General features: G+C 41.1%; 1 protein-coding gene across 2 annotated transcripts in view; it reads left to right on the top strand.

Moving 5' to 3' along the window:
- Positions 1–22,550, top strand: part of PKIG (cAMP-dependent protein kinase inhibitor gamma) — a 100,972-nt gene that overhangs the window by 2,238 nt on the left and 76,184 nt on the right. The window contains exon 1 of one of the 2 annotated variants that reach the window (XM_059133090.1): positions 3,058–3,178. The exons of the other annotated variant lie outside the window; for it this stretch is intronic. The gene's annotated coding sequence lies outside the window, so the exon portion shown is untranslated. Of the gene's footprint in view, positions 1–3,057; positions 3,179–22,550 lie in introns of those variants that run through there. 2 annotated transcript variants of the gene reach the window in all.

The following is a 22,550-nucleotide window of genomic DNA, read 5'->3' as shown; positions in this document are numbered from 1 at the left end:
AGGTCCTGGAGACCTTGCTTCCAAAAATCCTTGGGAGATTTACATCATCCATAATCCCCTTTGTCCTCACCCACTGGGGAGTCCACCCCTACTCTGCCTTTAAAAACTCTGACTGTAGGGCGCCTGGGTGGCTCAGTGGGTTAAGCCGCTGCCTTCGGCTCAGGTCATGATCTCAGGGTCCTGGGATCGAGTCCCACATCGGGCTCTCTGCTCAGCAGGGAGCCTGCTTCCCTCTCTCTCTCTCTGCCTGCCTCTCAGTGTACTTGTGATTTCTCTCTGTCAAATAAATAAATAAAAATCTTTAAAAAAAAAAAAAAAAAAAAAAAAAAAAAAAAAAAAAAATAAAAACTCTGACTGTAATCTGGTTCGGGATCCAAGTCCCTACTCTGCTGTGCCAGGTATACTTGGGCCCAAGCTTAAGCTTGTCAAATAAACCCTCGTGTGATTGCCTCGGTGCTTGGCTCCTTGGTGGTCTCTCAGACGCGAAATCTTGGGCATAACATTAACCCTTAAAATCGTTACGTCTTCCTGTTTGGATACTGCTGGACTGGGCTGAAGAAACCTAAGACTGTGATAGAGTCCACAATCAAATCCCATCAGGAACATAACCTGTACGTAAAAAAGAATCAGATTTATTTAGCTTGTTCGGCAAGGGCAAGGGAGAATTTCACATTAGAGGAAACATGAGGTATCTTCCTAAAAGGGAATTGGGAAGAGCTTATTGTAGGATTTGGGTTTGTACAGGGTATCTGTAAGGAGGGTTTAAGCAAGCGGAGAACACTTTTGAATTGGGTACAGTCAAAAAGCAGGAGCAATTCAATGGATAGGGATCTTACTGTTTTACCCGGGAGCTGGGAGGATTGAAGTGAGACCAGGAGTTAAGATTGAGAAGGAAGCAGGACACTCTCATGTTAGATGAGGAGGATGTTGTCACACAGTGGCCTTGTCCTTCCCTTGTTCCAATGACTGGCCTTGCCTGATACTTTTTTATATTCTGTGAGCACTGTTTACGTTCAGTGAGGAATGTTAGGTCTAGCTGGCAGCAGAAGTTTCGTTTTTGGGGGGCGCCTGGGTGGCTCAGTCGTTTAAAGCCTCTGTTTTTGGCTCAGGTCATGATCCCAGGGTCCTGGGATCAAGCCCCACATCCAGTGCTCTGCTCGGCGGGGAGCCTGTTTCCCTTCCCCCTCTCTGCCTGCCTCTCTGTCTACTTGTGATCTGTGTGTGTCAAATAACTACATAAAATCTTTAAAAAAAAAAAAAAGTTTCATTTTTCTGGTCTGCACCATTCTGTCAGTGGGACCCTGTCCATCTTTCGGTGTTTCTGACACTAAATTGTTGAGTGTTCCTCCTCTAGGTGACAAAAGTGGGGAGAGTGGATCACCTCCAACTTCCCACATCATGCAGGAACCACATTTCCTCTAGGGTCTGAAGCTCACTGCAAACCAAGGCAGCCCCTCCTATCTTTGCACGTTGATTGTCAAAATTAGGTTGTTTTTTTCCCTCTAAGGGGGAAATTTTTCCTCTACAGTCTAGCTTCAGAGATGGGGCTGAGTAGGCCTGGAGGCTTTTATACCTTTCTGACAAAGGATGATAAATTTTAAATTTGTAGAGAAGAGATAAGACAATGAAAAGGAGTTTAGGGTGTTAGGGAAGCGGACTGCAGGAAGGTAAATACACCCGGGAAACTAATGGAAGATAAGGATTGTTTTAGTACTACTCTGGATTGTTATGTAGATTCCTCTCACTGATAAAAGTCTAAAGTTGATTATCTCCCGGAAGGAGAGTGAGAGGGAAAACGTCATTAGTAAAAGAAAAGGATTGTTCTAGGCAAGGCCGCTTTCTAAGGGGAAAGCCTGTTGTCCTACGCTCATTACCTTGTCCTTCTTTGGGGGATGGGGAGGGCGCAGGTGGCAGACACTTCCGTGAGGATTGAAAAATTCCTGGCTGACTGGTTAAGACTATATCTCTAGGGGAGGTTGAAACTGCAATTAGATTATGTATTGAGCACCTTTTGGGAATTCTAAATGACACCATTTTGTGCCTCTGTGGTCTTGGGCTTTGGTGGTCTCTCAATGTGTGTGTGTGTGTGTGTGTGTGTGTGTGTGTGTTTAAACACATGCTTTGCCTAAAAACATGGCCAGTGTGTGGCTGGAGCATGAACAAGAGGAAGAATGAAGACAGATGAAGCTGAACGTGGTTACTATTCTGGATTTTATTCTGAATGTGACACAGGGATATGTGTTGAAAGATTTCGAGCAGGGGAAGGACATGATCATGTTCGTATTTTAAAAAGGACATTTTGGCTGCAAGGTGGAAAACAGACTGGGGACAGAGTTGGGTAAGGTTGGAAGTAAGAGTAGAAGCAAAGACAAGACTAGTCAGACCACTCATGTAAGCATAACTTGAAGATGGGTCTTTATCGAAACTATACCCACATCTGTACCTACTTCGTTCGGTCTCTCTTAATTCCTGCTGTAGTCATTCATTTTATAGGAGCAATGGACATCCTTTGTGCTCACCTTCCAGTATATCTGCAGGATTATTTCAAGAGGTATAATTGCTGGTCGGGAGCTAAAGTAAACTTGCCACATTGAAATGAGATCTGATGATCTAATTCTCACCTCGAGCCCCAAGAAACAAGTTTATTCATTCTTTGCCACACGACCCCTTCTGAGATTAAAGGGAAATGCATCTGTCACTCCTCCCACATCAGTTTTCTCGACTTTAAATAGTCCCAGGCTAGCAAGCTTCTGCCTATGGCCCTGTTCTCTTCTCGAACGGTTCCGCATCTGGTTACAGAGAGAGAAACTGAGGCAAAGGCAGGCTCCGAGGTACAAGTCCCCACCCCTCCCCCGCCCTGCTGTCCCCGTTTCCCTCAGCATTCCTTTCCTTTCCCCTTCTCCCGGGGCCAAGATCCAGGCTGCCAAACCCCACCTTGGTCCCTCGCGGCACAGGACCCCAACTCCTCCCTCCTTTTCCCTTCTGCGGCCGCTCGGAGGCCGCGGAACGGGACGCGAACCCTCCCGGTCCCTTCCGAGCCGCCGTAGCGCCCGCCGCGGGAGTTCGGCAGCTCCGGTCGCCAAGGCAACGCGCTCCGCTGCGCGCTGCGGGCGCCAAGCAGCCCAGCGGAGGCGCTGCGGGCCGGCGTCCCGGGCTCGGCGAGGCTGCGGAACTGCAGGTGAGCAGGGCCGAGCGGGCAGTCGCGACCCAAACGCGCCGCTCGGTTGTTGACTCGTCGCCGCAGGCCGGGGCTGGGGTGCGGGGGACCTCCGGGAGGGAGGCTGCGGCCAGAGCTTTATCCGTCGCGCCCGGTCGGCGCCCCCTCCTGCTCTTTAACCCCGCTCGCCGCTGGCTTGCTGTGCGCTTTAGGCTGTTTGCTTATTTGGGGCCCATTGCATGGCTTTAACAGAAAGTTTCTTTAAGGAAAAAAAAAAAAAAAAAAGCCCCCCCGCTTGTTTGGGGCTCTGGGAATAACTCAAAACCGCAGAAAATGTGTGTCCTTGAGACTCTCCTGGGACCAGAGAGGATTGACTTCATTGTGCATCAGTTTTCCCATCTGCTAAATGGGCATGATAATGGTTGTCTTATAAGGCAAATTATATTTAAAACCTTTGCAGGTAAGTCCTCCGTATCTTGGAGCTTTTATCATGACTACTACTACAAGAAAGTCCATCACTGAGCGTGTATTGTATGGCAGGGCCTGGGGTGATTGCCAGGGGTAAAGTGAGTGAGGTATCTTGTCCTCAGGGAGCTCCAGTTTTACAGTAGAAATAAGAATTCATTGCGATTTGAGCCATGGTTTTGGACTTACAGGGGACTGAACGCTTAGAGAAGGCATTTTACCTAGATTTCAGGGACTGAAGCTAGGGAGGGTGGTCAAAGGGAGACTCTAAAAGGACTTCCAAAATGAGACATGAAGGCTGGTGGTGTATTGGCCAGGTGAGGCTGGTGAAATGCACAATGTTCTAGGCAGAGAGAGCTTTATGTGCAAAGCCAAGGGATAGAGTGCAGGCTTTTTGGGCCTCAGCAAGGATTTCATAGGCTGGGTAGAGGCTGATTCCAAGAAGCTGAAATGGTCTGGCTAGAATATGTTTCAGAGAGAAGTAGGTGCCCCCTCTGAAAGACTTTCCTTGTATCTCCTTGTAAGTTTTGAAGAGTTTGGATTTTTAGCTTGGGGGCATTGGGGAGTCGTCAGAGGATTTTAGGCAGGCAGTGTGTGTATGTTGCATGTGTTTGATCAGAGGTATGGTTTTGAAAGATCAGGGTTCCAGGGGTTTTTGTTGTTGTTCTCTCGTGGTCTTCATTCCTCCAATCTGTTTTTCACACTGCAGCCATTCATTTATGGCGATTCAAAAAAATATTTCTTAAAATATTTATTTATTTACTGAGCGCCTGCTATGTACCAGACATTGTGGGAGCAGTAAGGACACAGATCCTTGCCCTCATGGCGTGTATTCCAAACACGTTCCAAGGTACATTCGTGGGGTACAGATATGAATCTGGTACAGCTGGAACTTAATATTGGAAGAGATTTTTAAAAAGAGAAAAGAAGAAAAAAAGAAAGGCCTAGATCATTCAAGGCCAGTGTGTTGTATACTCTTGGAGTTGGAAGAAGAATTCACTTAGATTATACTCAGAAGGAATGGCTAGAGAACTAGAAGGAAAACTAGGAGAATGCAGTGAGGAAGGCCGAAGGAAGAGGTTAATTTTGCTGGATGCTGCTTAGGTTTCAAGTAAAAGAAGTTAAACATTAAAACGTGTCTTTCGGGTAAATGAATATGGAGGTCACTGGGGACCTAATTGAGCAGATTTGGTAAAGTGGTGGGGGTGGAATCTAGAATATCGGCAGCTCCCGAAGGTTCAGTGTAATGTATCAGTGGGATGAGGAGAGAGTGGGATGTGAGAAAGTAAAGACAAAGTGTAGGCAGCTCGCAGGAGTTCGACTGTGAAGGGAGAGCGAGAAGGCTGGAGAGCGACAGGAATAAGGTGGAGTCTTAAGCACGAGAGAGACGTGAGCAGATTTAAAGGCTGATGGCAAAGAGGCAATAGTGAGAGGAAAGGCTGAGAAAATCCAGATGAAAGGGGCAAACCGATGGCAGTCCTTTCCCGAGGAGGAAAGAGTGGGTGATGTCCACAGCACAGATCCTTCCCGAGGAGCCTGACGGCTTCTCCAGAAACAAGGCAGTTGCCGACAAGGAGTGCATCCGTGTAATGCAACAACAAAAAATAAATAAAAGGTGTAAGTAAGTGTGGAGGGAAAGTTATATTTTCATTATCGTCAGATAGTAGACACTTATTGAACTAATAGGTGTTAAGCGCTTTTCGTGTACTTGTCTCCTTTAATAATATGATCTTGACAACAATCCTGTGAGATAACCTCTAATAGGATTTCCAGTCTATGGGTGAGAAAATTGAGGTGTAAAATGTTTACTCCAGGGGCGTCTGGGTGGCTCAATCATTCAGGGTCTGCCTTTGGCTCAGGTCAGGAGCCCAGGAGGATTGAGCCCCTCATCTGGCTCCCTGCTCGGCAGGGAAGCCTGCTTCTCCCTCTCCCATTCCCCCTGCTTGTGTTCCCTCTCTTGCTGTCTCTCTGTCAATTAAATAAATAAATGAAATCTTTAAAAAAAAAAATGCTTACTCCAGGTCATATAGGATTTGAATCCAGGTCTGCCTCCTGAGCCCAAAGCTTTTACTTTTAATCACTGTGTGGACAATATATTGTCTACCTATGATCTGCTGAGAAAATTCAAGAGAATTAAGTTAAAAATAATTAGGTATAATAAGGTTAAGTAAACAAGCAAGTAGAATGTAGACAAAAAGCAATAGCTTTATAGAATAGTAATAGTAATAGTCACAAAATGTAACTGTAGGAGACATGGGAATAACAACATGAAAAATAAATACCTGAGAACAGACTTTCAAATACATGTGCCCATACAAGCTACATAGAGAACAAGAGTGGCTCGAGGGGAGGTCACTGGATACAGATGGGTGTTTGGTTAAGGAGGAGGTATTTTTGTTTGGGAAACTCAGAGTATTGATATCGGAAACAGGACACATTTAAAAAAACAAAAAACAAACAAAAATGTCTATCATAAGACATGAGAAAATATGCAAGATGTTGACTATGTTTTTTTTAAGCAACAGAATTTTTTAAATTTTTTATTTTTTCAGGGTAACAGTATTCATTATTGATTATGTTTTTATTATATGAAAAGCTGCAAACAGACTGGTTAAATTTTGGTGCAGTCATATGATATATACTATCAGCCATTAAAAAAGAATGAGGTGGGAGCTATATACATGAGAAAGATGTCTACATCTTATGGCTTGATGTGAAAAGCTCATTATGGTACAGTGTGTTCTCATTTTTGTTTTTTTTTTTTAAATGTATACATACCCATTTATAGGAAAAATATGTAGAAAGGTTAGTTCTTTAAAAAATTTTTTTTAATTTTTTATTGTGGTAAAATACCCATAACATAAAATTTACCATCTTAAACATTTTTAAGTGTACAGTTCAGCACTGTTAAGGATATTCTCATTGTTGTGCAACTGATCTCCAGAATTCTTTCTTCTTGTAAAACTGAAACTCTATACCCATCGAATTTCTCATTTACCCCCCATCCCCCCAAGCCCTGACACCCATCCTTCCACTTTCTGTTTCTATGAATTTGACTACTCGAGATACTTTATATAATGGGATCATGCAATACATTTTTTTGGAACTGACTTATTTCACTTAGCATAATGTTCTCAAAGTTCATCTGTGTTGTAGCCTGTGTCAGATTTTGTCCCTTTTTAAGGCTGAATAATATTTTATTGTAGGTATATATACATGTTGTATATATATTGTATGTATAAACATTTTGTTTATCCATTCCACAGAAGAGCACTTGGGTTTTTTTCCACCTTTTGGCTGTTGTCATGTTGCTTTAAACATGAGTGTACTAGAAAGAGAAGTTCTGTATGTCTGTGTCAGGAGATCATGGGAAGACTTTTATTCCTTTCCTTATTGCCTTCTTTTTCTTTTTTTATGAGCATGAATTGCTTTTGTAATCAGAAAAAGCAATAAGGATATGTCCTGTTTGGGGAGATGGGGGAGTAAAAGCAAAAAAATAAGGGGGGGGTCCTTGATCGTGGACAGTGGAAGCAGGAATGGAATGGAGAGGGCAGATTTGAGAGACATTTCAGGAGAATTAACTAGAAGGTATAGAAGAGGAGAGTGGATGACTGACTGTGCCAGTGGTAAGAAGGGACATCAGTCTTGGAGGGGAAAAGGGAGGATGTCAGGCTGGAGAGGCACCTGAGCCTTTGTTTAGGAATTTGGATATTTTCCTGAAAGCAGAGGGAAGCCATTGAAAGGAAGGGAAATGACTTAATCGGAACTGGGTTATAGAAAGATCACCCTGATTCCCTCCAACCCATTCTGCAGGCTGAAGCCAGATAGTGCCAAGTTTCCCTTTGTGTTACTTAGGCTTGGACCTCTGCTTATTTCCTTTTATTTAATATGAAGCATTGGTGCTGAAAGATATATATCTACTCTCCTAAAAGCACCTGGAATATTTTAAACAAAGTGCTGTGTAGATTACATTGATTTCTAATTGTGTTCTGTTTTATCTCAACGACACAGTCTCCTGTAAATTTATTTTCTACCTTTAGCAGAGGAAGTATGAATAATTGGGGAAGTAAACAAGAAATGAAAACAACTCATTAGAGAACTTCAATATATTGCTAACAAGTTTTGACTCTTCTTTTGGGAGAAAAGGGCCAGTGTTCAGCAAACACTGTCATATTAAGGAGATAGAACAAAACAAAAATTCTGGAAAATTCTAACAGACTCAGCCAATAACCTATTTCTACTCTGACAAAATTGTCATCAGTAAGGGCTGGATTTTCCAAAGAGGTGAACCCCTGATCTCATTTCTTTCCTCCTAACAGTTGTGTGAGGCAAGGATTATCATCCCATTTTCAGATGACAAAATTCAAGATCAAAGGATTCAAGAGACCTCCAAAGTCCTACATCTACTAAACCTGGAGTTTGAATCCAGGTTTTCTTTTCTTTATATATTATAGTTTAGTTTCTTTCTTTTTTTTTAAGATTTTATTTATTTATTTGACACAGAGAGATCACAAGTAGGCAGAAAGGCAGGCAGAGAGAGAGAGGGGGAAAGCAGGCTCCCTGCTGAGCAGAGAGCCCTATGCTGGCTGGATCCCAGGACCCTGAGATCATGACCTGAGCTAAAGGCAGAGACCCAACCCACTGAGCTACCCAGGCACCCCTATAGTTTCTTAATATGGAAAATTTTAAACATTTACAAAAGTACAAAGAATAGTTAATAAATACCAATGTACTCATACCCAGTAGTTCTCAACATATGGTTAGTTTTATTTCATCTATAATGCCCACCCGCTCCCTCCCTTGGATTTTTTTTTGCACTGATTATTTTAAGGCAAATCTTAGCCAATATGTCATTTTATATGGAAATGCCTCAATATGCGTCTAAGAGAGAAAGGACTTTTCCTCCCCTCCTTTTTTCTCTGTCATTACAATACCACTATCACACATGAAAAATGAACAGTAGCAGTTCCTAAAAAATAATATTTATTTGGTAGTCCGTTTCCTCAACTATCTCATAAATGTCTTTTTACAACTGGCTTATTTAAATTTGGATCCTAACAAGGTCCACCTATTACATCTGGTTGGTTGTCTCTTAAGTCTTTTAATTTATAGCAATTTCTCCTCTTTTCGTTTTCCTCCTTGCCTATTATTTGTTGAAAAAAAAACGGGTTATTTGTCCCGTACAACTTCTCACGTTCTGGATTTGCCTGATCGCATCCCTTTAATGTGTTCTCCCTTCCCTTTATTTTTGTGGCTGTTAAACTTTATGGGTGGTGCTGTGTATCTCATCAGCAGGCAATAAAGTCTAGTTTTCTCACTGGATGTGATTTTAAGATTAATTGGGGGTTCAGGTATTGTTAGCATGGTCCACCCATTATAAGTCTCTCATCAGGCTTTTACAGAATGGTTTTAGCGTCTATTAAAGGTCATTGTCCTGATCTATTATTTCTTTAGGGGTTGGAAAATAAATCTAGGTTTTCTGATGCCAAGTCATATTCTCTGGTAAATCCCACTGTCTCCTTATTAGAGGAGTGTTTTCACACTGTCCCGTATTCACTGCTCTGATAGGTGGAGAAGAATCCCTCAATTAATAATTCAGCTTAATGCATTTTGTTAACAAATAGAGCCCATATGCTGTGTCCAGTACTGGTTGCTTACAACATTTCATTCCTAGGTTCGTGTCACATGTTGGCAAAACCACACAGTGCCGTGGAAAGGCTGCCTATACCAGTGGCTTTTAAACCACACATTGTTACACATTAGTATTGTAAAGAATTATTTGGGGGGAGATGTTCCAGCATTTTTTTTTTTAATGAAAAACTTTTTTTAGGAAGAGCAACAAAAAATTCAGAGTGCATCTTGTATAGTAAGAGTAACCTTTGGTTTGTAAAATTTTTGTTTCAGCTCTTTTTAGGTATGTCTGAGCCATGGTATAGAATGTATTTCCTATTAAGGTCTTGGTCAAAACCACATTGAGTGTTCAGATGACCGCCCTGAGACATGGCAAGTTTCTCAGTCAAGGATTCAATTATGTTCCAGCATACTGCTTAAGAAATAGTACAGTATATTGATTAATTTTAGAATTTCCTCTGAAGGTTTTTTTGGATGACTGCCAGTTCACCAAAATTACATTACCCCAGTGACCTATCCTCTAGTATTCAAGCTGAAGAAATGTGAACTCTTCAGGGACTTTTTTTTTTTTTTTTTTAAATATATTCTCCTCTACCCTTGAGCGTTAATATAGTTGCTTCCAGTCAGCCCTGGCATCCTTAAAAGTCGTGCTGGAGGGGGAACCTGCAGTCTCAGTCAGTGGAGCTTGGCACTCTTAATCAACAGGTTGTAAGTTCGAGCCCCATGTTGGGGTAGATACCACTTAAAACTAAAATCTTAAAAAAAAAAAAAAAAAGTAATGCTGAAGCCTCAGCCACATGAGTTGGTTAGACAGGGTGAAGACATCAGGACTGGGAAGGTGGAGAAACTGACAAGCCCTTTGGCTGGCTTAGGAGGCATGGGGGTGAAGCAGCCAGATCTCCCATGCACATGATGGTAACATAGATAGCCCTAATACTATTCGGACTTTGACTGGAATTGGCTTAGGACGTGGGCAGATGGGATATTTAGTGACGTGTAATACGGGATTCGGAAATGCAGATGTTGGACTAGAGTATACAGCTAACATCTTAAAGCTGTGGAGACTGAGGTTCAGAGAGTAAGATGCTCCGAATCAGCCCTAAGTGGGAGAAATAAATTTCAGGGGTTTACCAGATCCTGGAAATATTCTGAATAAATGTGAATGCTGAGTGAGTTCCTTAATAATAGTACCCGCTGAACGGAATTGTTATAAAGATTGAATATGTAGTTAAAGCACTGAGCACAGTAAGTAGTAAAAGCACTTAGCACAGCCTTCCTGTGAGAACCACTAGGTAAATATTAGCTGTCATTATTTTCCTTTTAAAATAATGAACCCATTTTACTTTGTCTGTTTTTAATCTCTCCTTATTCCTGAAATGATTAAAGCTGTATTACAAGGATTCTTTTGTTTTTGTTGAGATAGAATTGATGTATATCGTTGTACTCGTTCTAGGAAAGCAACATAATGATTTGATTAATATGTGAAATGATTTCCACAGTAAATTTAGTGAGCATCCATCAACACACATAGTTACAGATTTTTGTTTTGTTTTTCTTGTGAGGAGAATTTTTAAGATTTAGTCTCTTAGCAACTTTCAGGTATGAGATCATGTGGTATTTGTTTTTCTCTGGCTTGTTTCACTTACCATTATGCCCTCAAGGTCCATCTTTGTTGTTGCAAATAACAGCATTTTCTTCTTTTTTGAGGCTGAATAATATTACATTGTGTATATGCACCACATTTTCTTTATTCCTTTCTTTTTTTTTTTTTTTAAGATTTTATTTATTTATTTGAGAGAGTGAGGGAATGAGTGAGCAGGAGAGCACAAACATGGGGACGAGCAGAGGGAGAGGGAAAAGCAGATTCCCAGGACTTCAAGATCACGACCTGAGCAGAAGGCAGACGCTTAACCGGCTAAGCCAACCAGGCGCCCCTTTATCTAGTCTTCTGTCAGTGGACACTTGGGTTGTTTCCATGTCTTGGATATTGTAAATAATGCTGCAGTGAAAATGGAAGGTGCAGATATCTTTTCAAAATAGAGATTTCATTTCCTTCAGATCAGCACTCAAAAGTGGAATTCCTGGATCATATGGTAGTTCTATTTTTAATTTTTTGAGAAACTTCCATAGTGTTTCCATAGTGGCTGTACCAATTTACATTCCCACCAACAGTGTAAAGGGTTTCCTTTTCTCCTTATTTTTGCCAGGACTTAATATCTGTTGTCTTCTTGAGAAAAGCCGTCCTATTAGGTATGAGGTGATACCTCATTGTGGTTTTGATTTGCATTTCCGTGGTGATTAGTGATGCTCAGTACATTTTCAGGTAGCTTTTGGCCATTTGTAAATGTCTTCCTTGGAAAAAAGTCCATTCAGATCCTCTGCCTACTTTTTAATTGGATTGTTTGCATTTTTTTCTTATTCAGTTGTGTGAGTTATTTGTGTATTTTGGATATTAACCCTTTATCAGATATATGATTTGCAAATACTTTCTCCTATTCTGTAGGTTGCCTTTTAGTTTTGTTGATGGTTTCCTTTGCTGTGTTAGAAGCTTTTTGTTGGATATAGTCCCCCATGTTTATTTTTGCTTTTGTCCCCTTTGTTTTTGGTGTCGCATCTAAAAAAATCATTGCCAAAGACCAAGGCTAAGGAGCTCACCTATGTTCTAGGAGTCTCCTGGTTTTAGGTCTTATGTTCAAATCTTTATTCCATTTTGAGTTGATCCTTGTGTATTGTTTAAGTGGCCCAGTTTTATTCTTTTGTCTGTGGCTGCCCAGTTTTCCCAACACCATTTATTAAAGAAACCATCCTTTTCCTCATTGTATATTCTTAGCCCCTTGTCACAAATTAATTGATATATGCATGGGTTTATTTCTGGGCGCTCTATTCTCTTCTGTCGATCTGTGTGTCTGTTATTTCCGAAATATGTCTCAAAATGTAAAATGGAGAAGCCTCTTGCTACCGCCTACTTGGTTTCATTTTTTCAGCTGCTGTCTTTGCTTCTATATGGACTGCTGACACGCCCTTCTAACTGCGAAAGCGATGAGCACTCCTTTGGCTGGGGACAACTAATGGCTACAAGATATTAGAGAGGAACTGGCACCTTGTTGGGATGACTCTGAAAGTGGTAGAATTTGGGGAGGTAGGCAGGTGGTCAGCAACTTCTGTACAAAAAATGGAGCAAAAATATATTGCACCTAAAGCCATTTTTTGTTTTTAATTTTTATTTTTATCAAAGTAATACTAAAGACTTCTTCTGTGCTCTAACGTTCTCTGTTTGGGGATTTCAGCTGCTTGGAAGATGAGATATTTTGTTTTGTTTTGTTTTTTAATTTTATTTATTTGTGTATGAGAGAGAGAGAGAGAGTGAGCAAGAAAGAGCACAAGCCAGCGGGAGAGGGAGAAACAGACTCCCCACGGAGCAGGGAGCCCAATGCGGGCTGGAATCCAGGGCCCCTGGCATCATGACCTGAGCTGAAGGCAGATGCTTAACCGACTGAGCCACCCAGGCACTCCAGCTGCTTGGAAAATGAGAGTATCATACACGTGTCATTTAAAAATATAACTCCTGGGACGCCTGGGTGGCTTAGTTGGTTAAGGGGCTGCCTTCAGCTCAGGTCATGATCCCAGCATCCTGGGATTGAGTCCCACGTTGGGCTCCTTGCTCAGCAGGGAGCCTGCTTCTCCCTCTGCCTCTGCCTGCCTCTCTGTCTGCTTGTGCTCACTCTCTCTAACAAATAAATAATTTAAAAAAATAAATAAAAATAAAAATATAACTCCTAAGTTTTCATAAACAATATGATAACATTAGTTGTACATGAGGCCAATTTGGGTAGGTTTTTAAAAAATTTATTTATTAGAGAGACAGACCCTGCTTACTCTTTCTCTTTCATGAAATCTTTAAGAGAGAGAGGGAGAGAAAGAGAGAGCACACATGGGGGAGCAAAGGGAGAGGGAGAGAGAATCTTAAGAGATTCTGTGCTGAGTGCTTAGCCCCATGTGGGGCTCAGTCTCACAGACCTGAGATCATGACCTGAGCTGAAACCAAGAGTTAGAGGCGTAACTGACTACACCACCCAGGTGCCCCTCAGGTGAGTGTGTTTTATTTTGTTTTGTTTGAGGGATTGTCTGTGGACAGTGTACTTTTTTTTTAATTTTTTAAGATTTTATTTATTTGACAGAGACAGAGAAATCACAAGTAGGCAGAGCAGCAGGCAGAGAGAGAGAGAGGGAAAGCAGGCTCCCTGCTGACCAGAGAACCTGATGCGGGGCTCGATCCCAGGACCCTGAAATCATGACATGAACCAAAGGCAGAGGCTTAACCCACTGAGCCACCCAAGCGCCCCGACAGTGTACTTTTTGAATATTTGTACCGAAGCTTAGCATTCTACTGCTTTCTGTTTGTATTTTACTGCCTAAGAAAAGATATACTACATGTATTATCTTAAGTCTGTTTATCTGTATAAACCTGTACACCTATTTCCTTGCTTAAAACTTGAAGCATTAGATCTTTTCAATTTGGGTTATTTCCTATGGATAATCTATTAAAGTTAAAGACACCATGATTGAAAGTCACTGAAACTTAATTAAAATAATATTTCCAGGGAGAAGCCAATAAAATGGTGTAGGTTTCTTGTGGCTTCAGAGTCACTGTTCTCTCCTAGTCAACATTTGGGAAATGCTAGTGCTTATAGGAATGCAGAGTTATATAGTGGGAAGAACAACAAGTTGGGTTTCAGGCAGATCAGGCAAAATCTTTGAGTCTTGGTTCCCTTATCAGTGAAATGTCTTATGAGATCCTTTGAGAATTAACCATTACATAAAACCTGGCCACTAGAAGGGGCTTAATAAGTATGAGTTATCTTCAATTCTGCCATTCCCATGTCTACAAACCTACTTAATAATATGCTTCTGCGAATCACCAAAAGGAAACTTGAAACAGAGAAAAGTTGGTGGTCTCATCCTACTTTCAACATCAGTTAAACATGGAATTATATTGCTTTTTTGTGTGTGCAGGGTTTCACATTCAGTGGTTCTTAATGATCTCTGCATGTTACATGTGGTCCATACAGCCATATTTTCCAAACCAAAAAATTGATTTGATGAGTATAGTATACTGACAGGATCAAGAGAACAGCATCCTTTTTTTTTTTAAGATTTCGTAAAGTAATCTTTACACCCAACATGGGCCTAGAACTCACAACCCCAAGATCAAGAGTCGTGTACTCTACCAACTGACCCAGCCAGGCGCCCCTAGAGAACAGCATATTTTAAAATAGTACAGTCTTGGGGAAATCCTAGATGTGCTTTTATGTATCCTGAGGGCAGCAGTACAAAGTCATGGTGAGGAGGCCTTGGAATCCTTTGGACGTGACTTCAAATCCTGGCCTAGGCACTATCTACTTTCCTACAAGTTACTTAGCCTTTCTGAGCTTCAGCATTTCCTCATTTGTAAATGGATAGAACAAGAGTTCCTTGTTTCATGAGGACTGAATGAGATAAACTGCCCAGCACAAAGCCTGCCAAGTAGTAAGTAGTTGACAAATAAATGTTAACTGTTGTCCTTATTATGAGGCCTTTGAAACAGGTGCATTTATTTAGTACCTTTTTTGCAAAAGCCTGTAGAAGAACAAAAACTTATCATATAATAACTTCTTTATTAGGCCTGCTATGGAAAAGGTGCAGAAATATTTTGAAGACCCAGTGGCTAACTTGGCAGGCCCTTGGGGAAGGCCTGACCTTCTCACAGTATTTGAATAACTCTAAGTACCTTTTCTATTGCCTCTAAGATGATCTCTTCAGAGTATGGATATTTTTTGGCTCACATAAATTGTATTTGTTCCAGAGAAGGACAGACTTCAGCACGAATTTAACCCACTGCCAGGGTTCTTTCCCTGAGATTGTCTTGGCTGTGCCCTCCTCAGGTCATTGGCTCCATCCTCAGACCAGCAGCAAAATAGCTGTGGCAGTTCTGGGCCCCATGGGTTCATTGGTGGGTTCATACATGAACCCACCAAAGGAATTGAAAGATTCTTTCTTCCTCTGTTCTCCTAAGTGAGACTTTTTCTCAGAAGTTCCCAGAATACTAATCCTAGAATCTCACCGGCCTGCATTGGCTCATGGGCCCATTCTAGAACCAAGTCCTGTCACCGAGGCAATGCAATGCCTTTGGGCTTAGGCTTGGTTCTTAAACAAGTTATTTACAAGGGGCATGGAATTATCTTTAGGCCAGTCAGGAACAGAACTGTGTTGCTATTAGGATGTTTCTCTGTGCGCATGAGGAATGGCCTCTGAGAATGGTTATTTAGAATTATTGTTGGCTGCTGCTAACAGCACTTTAAATAAGACAAATTATTTTTCTTTCAAAAAAACATTAGTCCAGAGTAGGCAGTCTGTTGCTGGCATGGTGGTTCCACAGTGTCATCAGGCCGTCTATACCTCTCTTTCTTTCTGCTTCACCATCTGTATCACGTGGTGGTCACTCTCATGGTCATCTTGTGGTCACCAGTGGGTTTCTGGCTCTAACCAAACAGTCCTTCCTCAAAGCAGGAAGAAGTAGGAAAGGAGAAGCCAAAAGGGCGTGCGTTAAAGTACTCTGAAGTCCCAACCAGCACATTCAGTTTGCATCTTAATTGTCCTTTCTTACAGGCGAGGGGTGCTGGTGAATGTAGTTTCTCAGCTGGACACAGCCACCTAGGGATTTTGTTGCTGTGGAAGAAAGGGAAATGGCTGTTGGCCTTGCAACATGCAGTGCCTATCAAAGAAGGCAGCCAGCAATCTCCACTATACCTTTCATTTGGAGGAAATCACAGTTGTTGTTGTTTTTAAGATTTTATTTATTTATTTGAGAGTGAGAACGAGAGCAAGAGAGAGAGTGCGCATGCGTGCTCAGGAGCAGGGGGAGGGGCAAAAGGAGAGGGAGAAGCAGACTCCTCACTGAACAGGGAGCCTGATGCATGGGGACTGGATCCTGAGATAATGACCTGAGCCCAAGGCAGATGCTTCACCCACCAATACACCAGGCATCCTGGAAACCACAATTTTGTATAAGTTTACTGTCTATTTATGACTTTTTAATCAAATAATGAGATCATATTCTACACGTGTTATAATTCATGTTTTCCATTTAACAGCATCTTGAGTATCTTTTCATGTCAGTTAATAAACAATAGAAGCTTCTTCATCTCCACTTAACAGATGCTAGATTAACAGATCCTCTTCACTTTTTCACTATAAAATATAGTGTTTAATTCCCATGGTCCTTTGAATGTTCTTGGCCAGTAAACTATGCTGTCCGATACAATAGCCACTAGGTAAATGTGGCTGTTTAAATTTTAGTTAATTTAAATGACATTAAAAATTCAGTTTCTCTCTCTCAAGAGTAACGTGTGACTAGAGATTACTGTGTTGAACAGCCCAGGTCCAGAACATTTCCATCATTGCAGAAACTTCCATTGGACAGCCCCGCTCCACAGCACCAACACACTGCAGCTCTTGCCTGTGTGGGTTTAGGGAGTTTGAGTGTAGGGATTCAAGTCACCAAGTTGGAACCAGACTGCCTGTGTTTGAATTCCCACTCTGCCGTTTACTAGTTGTGTGACTTCAAGTAACTTCCTTAATTCAGTGTGCCTCAGTCTCCTTATTTGTGAAGCGATGGTCACAGTGGTACCTAGACTATGAGGGATAAATAAAGATTCAGTGTATGCACAGTGCTTAGAACAGTGTCTGGCATGTAATAAACAACTGTTAAGTATTTGTTGCAATAATGTGATGATGGTGGTAATGGTGGTAGTGGTGATGGTGGTAATGGTGATGGTTGTGGTGGTGGTGGTGATGGTGGTGGTGGCGGTGGCGGTGGTGGTGATGGCGGTGGCGGTGGTGGTGGCGGCGATGGTGGTGGTGGTGGTGGCGTTGATGGTGGTGGTGGCGGTGGTGGTGGTAGTGGTGATGGCGGTGGTGGTGGTGGTGGTGATGGTGGTGGTAGTGGTTGTGGTGGTGATGGTGGTGATGACCAGTAAGAGTCAGCTGGCTTTGATCCCAGATCTGTTTGTGCTGGTTTTATTTTATCTTGTAATTGCGGAATAACTAAGTATTATGTTGGCTAATGAGATTTGAGAACATAAAAGGAAAAAAAGACACTGTTCTTGTGAAAAATAAGTTTAATATGTCTGAAAGACCTGATAAAGGTAAAGAACGAAAAGAAAGTTCTGGTGTAATTAGAGAGAGGTACAAGAGACCTCTGAAGAGGTTGAGGAAAACAGTTCATCAAAAGGTAGGATTTGGCCTTCACACTACTTCCCCGTGGGTGTGGTTCATGCAGGAACTTTAATTCCTAGAACTAGAACTTATTTTCAAAGAAAAAGCCTTCAAAAAGAAGGCTTATCAAGTATTAGGCGAAGGAATATACATTTTTTAATGATTCCTCTCTTTAAGTGGCTCGGTTTCTGTTTTTGTTTTTTTAATGAATTTTACCATGATTAATCCTGATCCCATCAGGGAAGAGTGTCTGTTTTCTTTTTTAAATTGTTTTGTAGGGATTAGTGTGCACTAGTTGAAACGAGACCAAACCCTGTTATTGGGCATTTATATTGTTGGTCACTTTTTAGTGTTATAGTTGGTGCTCTGGTGAGCTTCTTTACAGATAAGTCTTCTCTAGTATGTTTTGATCCAAGCAGTTCATGGGAATCCTGCCCCTTTCATTGAGAGGCCTGGATTTTAGTCTGGAAATGATGAGAATACCATAGAAGAGGGCATGGTGGACATTCCAGCCCTAATGTTGCTTTTGGATTTAGCTCCATTTCTTCTTGTGGGCCACTCACTGATTGTAGGTAATGTTTAATGTTCAGTACACCAAAAAGTTTGGACTGTCCCAGAAAGTTCAGCATAATGGAATATGTCCTGATGTGGCTTTGTTTGAACTTTGTTTGAACTTTGCTTTTTATAGCATTTCTCATAAATAACCCTCCTCTTTAATTATTTTTGCATTTGTGTTGTATTTTCTACTAACCTCTTAACTTGTTAAGGACAGGAGTCCTTCATTGGGCCTTTCTATATCCTAACATAGTGGGCCCCCACTTTGTGTTCATGAAAAGAATGGATGCATCAATGTCCCTTTCTTCTATTATGACAGAGCCATCTTCCATAACGCTGCCTTCAAATTCCTTGTTAGTGGATGCTAGTCTTCTAGGCTCTTTAAGAGGTCAGATTCCATGTTAGAGCAAATCGTGTTAAATGTTTGTAAGGATGTTTTAAAACATAAACAAGGGTAGAATAGTATAAAAAGAAAACCCCATTACCCGTCATCTAGTTTCAGTACTTATCAACATTTTAGAATCCGTTTTTTTTTTTTTTTAAGATTTTATTTATTTGACAGAGAGAGAGCACAAGTAGGCAGAGAGGCAAGCAGAGAGAGAGGAAGGGAAAGCAGGCGCTGAGCAGAGAGCCCGATGCAGGGCTCGATCCCAGGACCCTGGGATCATGACCTGAGCTGAAGGCGGAGGCTTTAACCCACTGAGCCACCCAGGCGCCCCTTAGAATCAGTTTTGATTTGATAGAGAGAACATGAGGATTCTGGAGTGCTCGTTTGATTTATGGGGAAAGAAGAGGGGCAAGTATGGTGGCAGGGTGGGGAAAAAAAGGTGGTGATGGGCCCAGGACAAACCTTCCTACCTCCCTCCTAGAATTGGTGCGAGGGTTATGTGAGTGAGCTCACATGTGAACAGGGCAAAGAATGGGGCCCAGCGCAAGGTGAGTACAACTTGGAACTGCCACTGCCACACCATTACTATTGCCACTGTGTAGCTTGAGGGAGTGGAGGTTGGTGGCCAAAATACACACTAACTTGGTGACCTTGGACATCAGCCTTTCTGAGCTGCAGTTTCTTCGTCTGAAAAATGAGAATGATAATAACATGTTATATACCACATAAGGCAGTGCAGTAAGGCATGTTAAAGGTCTTCTAGATTAATTAATGTTAATCACAATTTTCCAGAGTGATGCCTGGAGGGACCAGACTTCTGGAATTATGGATTCTTGTTCTGAGACTTCATGATATTAACAGGCCCCAGAGTCATTTGTCAGCCTAGCAAATAAATATTATAGCACAATAAGCTCTGTTTCCATTTGCAAAATATTTGTTTCTAAAGCATGAAAACAATTTTGCTTTATATAGCTTGTCCAAATATGCCCTGGAAATAAAATACTTATCAACTAAGTTGATAAAAGGATAAAAATAGTTTTCCTAAGGAACAGTTTGCTGGGAATTAGTGTTGCAAAAATGTTGTGGCAGAATCTGTTTCATCATCTTTGAAATATAAACAGTATTTTCATTTGTCTTTATTTTTCTTATAACACTTTGCTCAACTCCTAATTAAAAATAGCTTTCCCAAATTCCTCCAGGATTCCTCTTAAAAAAAAAAAAATCAGTTTTCTTTTTCTTTTAAATGAAGTCTAAGTTTGAAACACTTGGCTTTCTCCTTAGCACTGCAAAGAATTCTAATTATGCAGAACATTCATCCAAATCACATACATATCTGTCTGAGATAAGAATTAGTAGATGCTGTGGGAAGAGAAATAGAATATCCCTGGTGGCTATAATACATTTCTGCAGTGTTTGGATGGGACAGTCAGCTGACAAGTCTCCTGAGCATGAGAGTTCTATAAATCCCATTCTGAGGGTCAGTGTCCTATACTTAACATTCTCAGGAAGATTTTCTCTTTTCAAACTACTGCTTGCCATAGGTTTGACTTTTTAAAAGTTTGATTTTTGTTGTTTTAGTTCATAAAATTTGGCCTTGTTACCATTTGTGATTTATAGCATCTTGGACTTTTATAAACCAATTCCTTCAAACAAACTAAGCCCCCCATTGTGTACCCACAAATAACATAAATACAAAATGCAGTTTTGTCTCAAAAAGAGCAATATCCTAATGCCACTATTTGGCCCCGGTGACATATGACCTCTCTTAGCTTTATTTCCCATAGACCATACTGTTTACATGTTTTATTACACAGTTTCTTTTCTGAAAAGATGCTTTTTCCTGGGCTTCCAGTATATTTTGTTGATATTTCTTTTGAAAGGATCTAACTTAAATCATCTCTAGTAGTCATCCAGCTAATGTTGTATAAGAAGGTGGGCTTTTTTCTGATTTTTTTATTTAATTATTTAAAAAATATTTTATTTATTTATTTGAGAGTAAGAGAATGCACAGCCAGTAATGGGCAGAGAGGGGCAGAGGGAAAGGGAGAAGCAGGCTCCCCACTGAGCAGGGAGCCCAACATCCAGGACCCTGGGATGATGACCCGATCCAAAGGCAGATGTTTAACCACCAGGCACTCCAGTGCTTCTTCTAATTTAACCTCCCAGATTGGTTCTAGAGATGTTGACAGGAAAGATGTTGGATTTTTAGAATCATGGGAATGCTTCTTCTCTGTGATACATGTTTACATCTCCTTGAGTGAAAAGGAAGTTAGAAAGGGGCTGAATGTACTCCGTGATCTAACTTGTTGATCATTGAAAAGTGAAATTTGGAACTAGTTTTAACTTCTGAAGGAATCAGAAGATTTTTATCCCGTTTATGAGGTGTACTTTTATTTTTTTATGTACTAGAACTTTAGGATGAATTTTTTTCTTTCAACATATATTGAACACCTGCTATGTGCTTGGTGTTATCTTGGGTATAAATGAAGTAGAGTTCATTCACTTCTCAGAGAAGCACTGGGTAGGCAGACAGGATTTAAACACCCAGTTGCTTAAGCTGAAAACCCTCTTCCTTGATCCCTCTTACTGTCCTGTCCACACCCATTCCATTTCTCTACCTTCCCCTAATCCCCTAATAGCAGAATACACCCTGTTCCTTCTGTAACCTGTGAGCTGTCAAGCAGCATTGGCTGTCTCCTTGCGGGTCTCCCTGATACGCTTTTTAAAAAAAATTTAAATTCAAATAGTTAACATATCGTATATTATTAGTTTCGGTGGAGTTCACTGATTCATCAGTCTTATATAATACCCAGTGCTCATTGCATTTAATGTCCATTACCCAGTTACCCCATTCTCCTGCCTCCATGCCCTCCAGCAACCCTCAGTTTGTTTCCTGTGATTAAGAGTCTTTTATGGTCTCCTTCTCTGATTTCATCTTGTTTTATTTTGACCTCTCTTTCCCTATGCTCCTTTGTTTTGTTTCTTAAATTCCACATATGAGTGAGATCATATGATACTGGTCTTTCTCTGATTGACTTATTTTGCTTGGCATAATGCCTTCCAGTTCCATCCTTGTCATTGCCAATGGCAAGATTTAATTTTTTGATGGTGGAGTAGTATTCTGTTGTATATATATACCACATCTTCTTTATTCATCTGTCAATGGACATCTGAGCTCTTTCCATAGTTTGGCTATTGTGGGCATTGCTGCTCTAAACATTGGGATGCAGGTGTCCCTTTGGATCACTACATTTGTATCTTTGGGGCAAATATCCAGTAGTGCAATTCCTGGGTCATAGGGTAGCTCTAATTTCAATTTCTTGAGGAACCTCCATACTTCTTTCCAGAGTGGCTGCACCAGCTTGTATTCCCACCAACAGTGTAAGAGGGTTCCCCTTTCTCTGCATCATCGCCAAGATCTTTTTCCGATGTGTTTATTTTAACCATTCTGACTGGTGGAGGCGGGATCTCATTGTGGTTTTGATTTGTATTTCCTGATGCCTGTGGGGTCGAGTATTTTTTCATGTGTCTGTTGGCCATTTGCATGTCTTCCATGGAAAAATGTCTGTTCAGGTCTTTTGCCCATTTGTTGATAGGATTATTGTTCTTTGGGTGTTGATTTTGGTAAGTTCTTTATAGGTTTTGAATACTAGCCCTTTTTCTGATAAGACATTCATGGATGTCTTCTCCCATTTTATCGTAGTCTTTTGGTCTTTTGGTTTTGTCAACTGTTTCTTTGCTGTGTGAAAGCTTTTTATCTTGATGAAGTCCCAGTAGTTCCTTTTTGTCTTTGTTTCCCTTGCCTTTGGAGACGTTTCTAGCAAGAAGTTGTGGTGGGAGGTTGAAGAGGTTGTTGCCTGTGTTGTCCGATGGGTTCCTGTCTCACATTAGGTCTTTCATCCATTTTGAGTCTATTTTTGTATGTGGTGTAAGGAAATGGCCCAGTTTCTGCATGTGGCTGTCCAATTTTCCCAACACCATTTGTTGAAGAGACTTTTTTCCATTGGACATTCTTTACTGCTTGTCAAAGCAGTAAACCCGTTTCTGGGTTTTCTGTTCTGTTCCATTGATCTATGTGTCTGCTTTTGTACCAGTATCATA

Source organism: Mustela lutreola, chromosome 9 (assembly GCF_030435805.1).
Source record: "Mustela lutreola isolate mMusLut2 chromosome 9, mMusLut2.pri, whole genome shotgun sequence".
Lineage (NCBI taxonomy): Eukaryota > Metazoa > Chordata > Mammalia > Carnivora > Mustelidae > Mustela > Mustela lutreola.
Note: the sequence above shows the minus strand (reverse complement) of the source record. Positions and strands in the feature narration are given on the sequence as shown.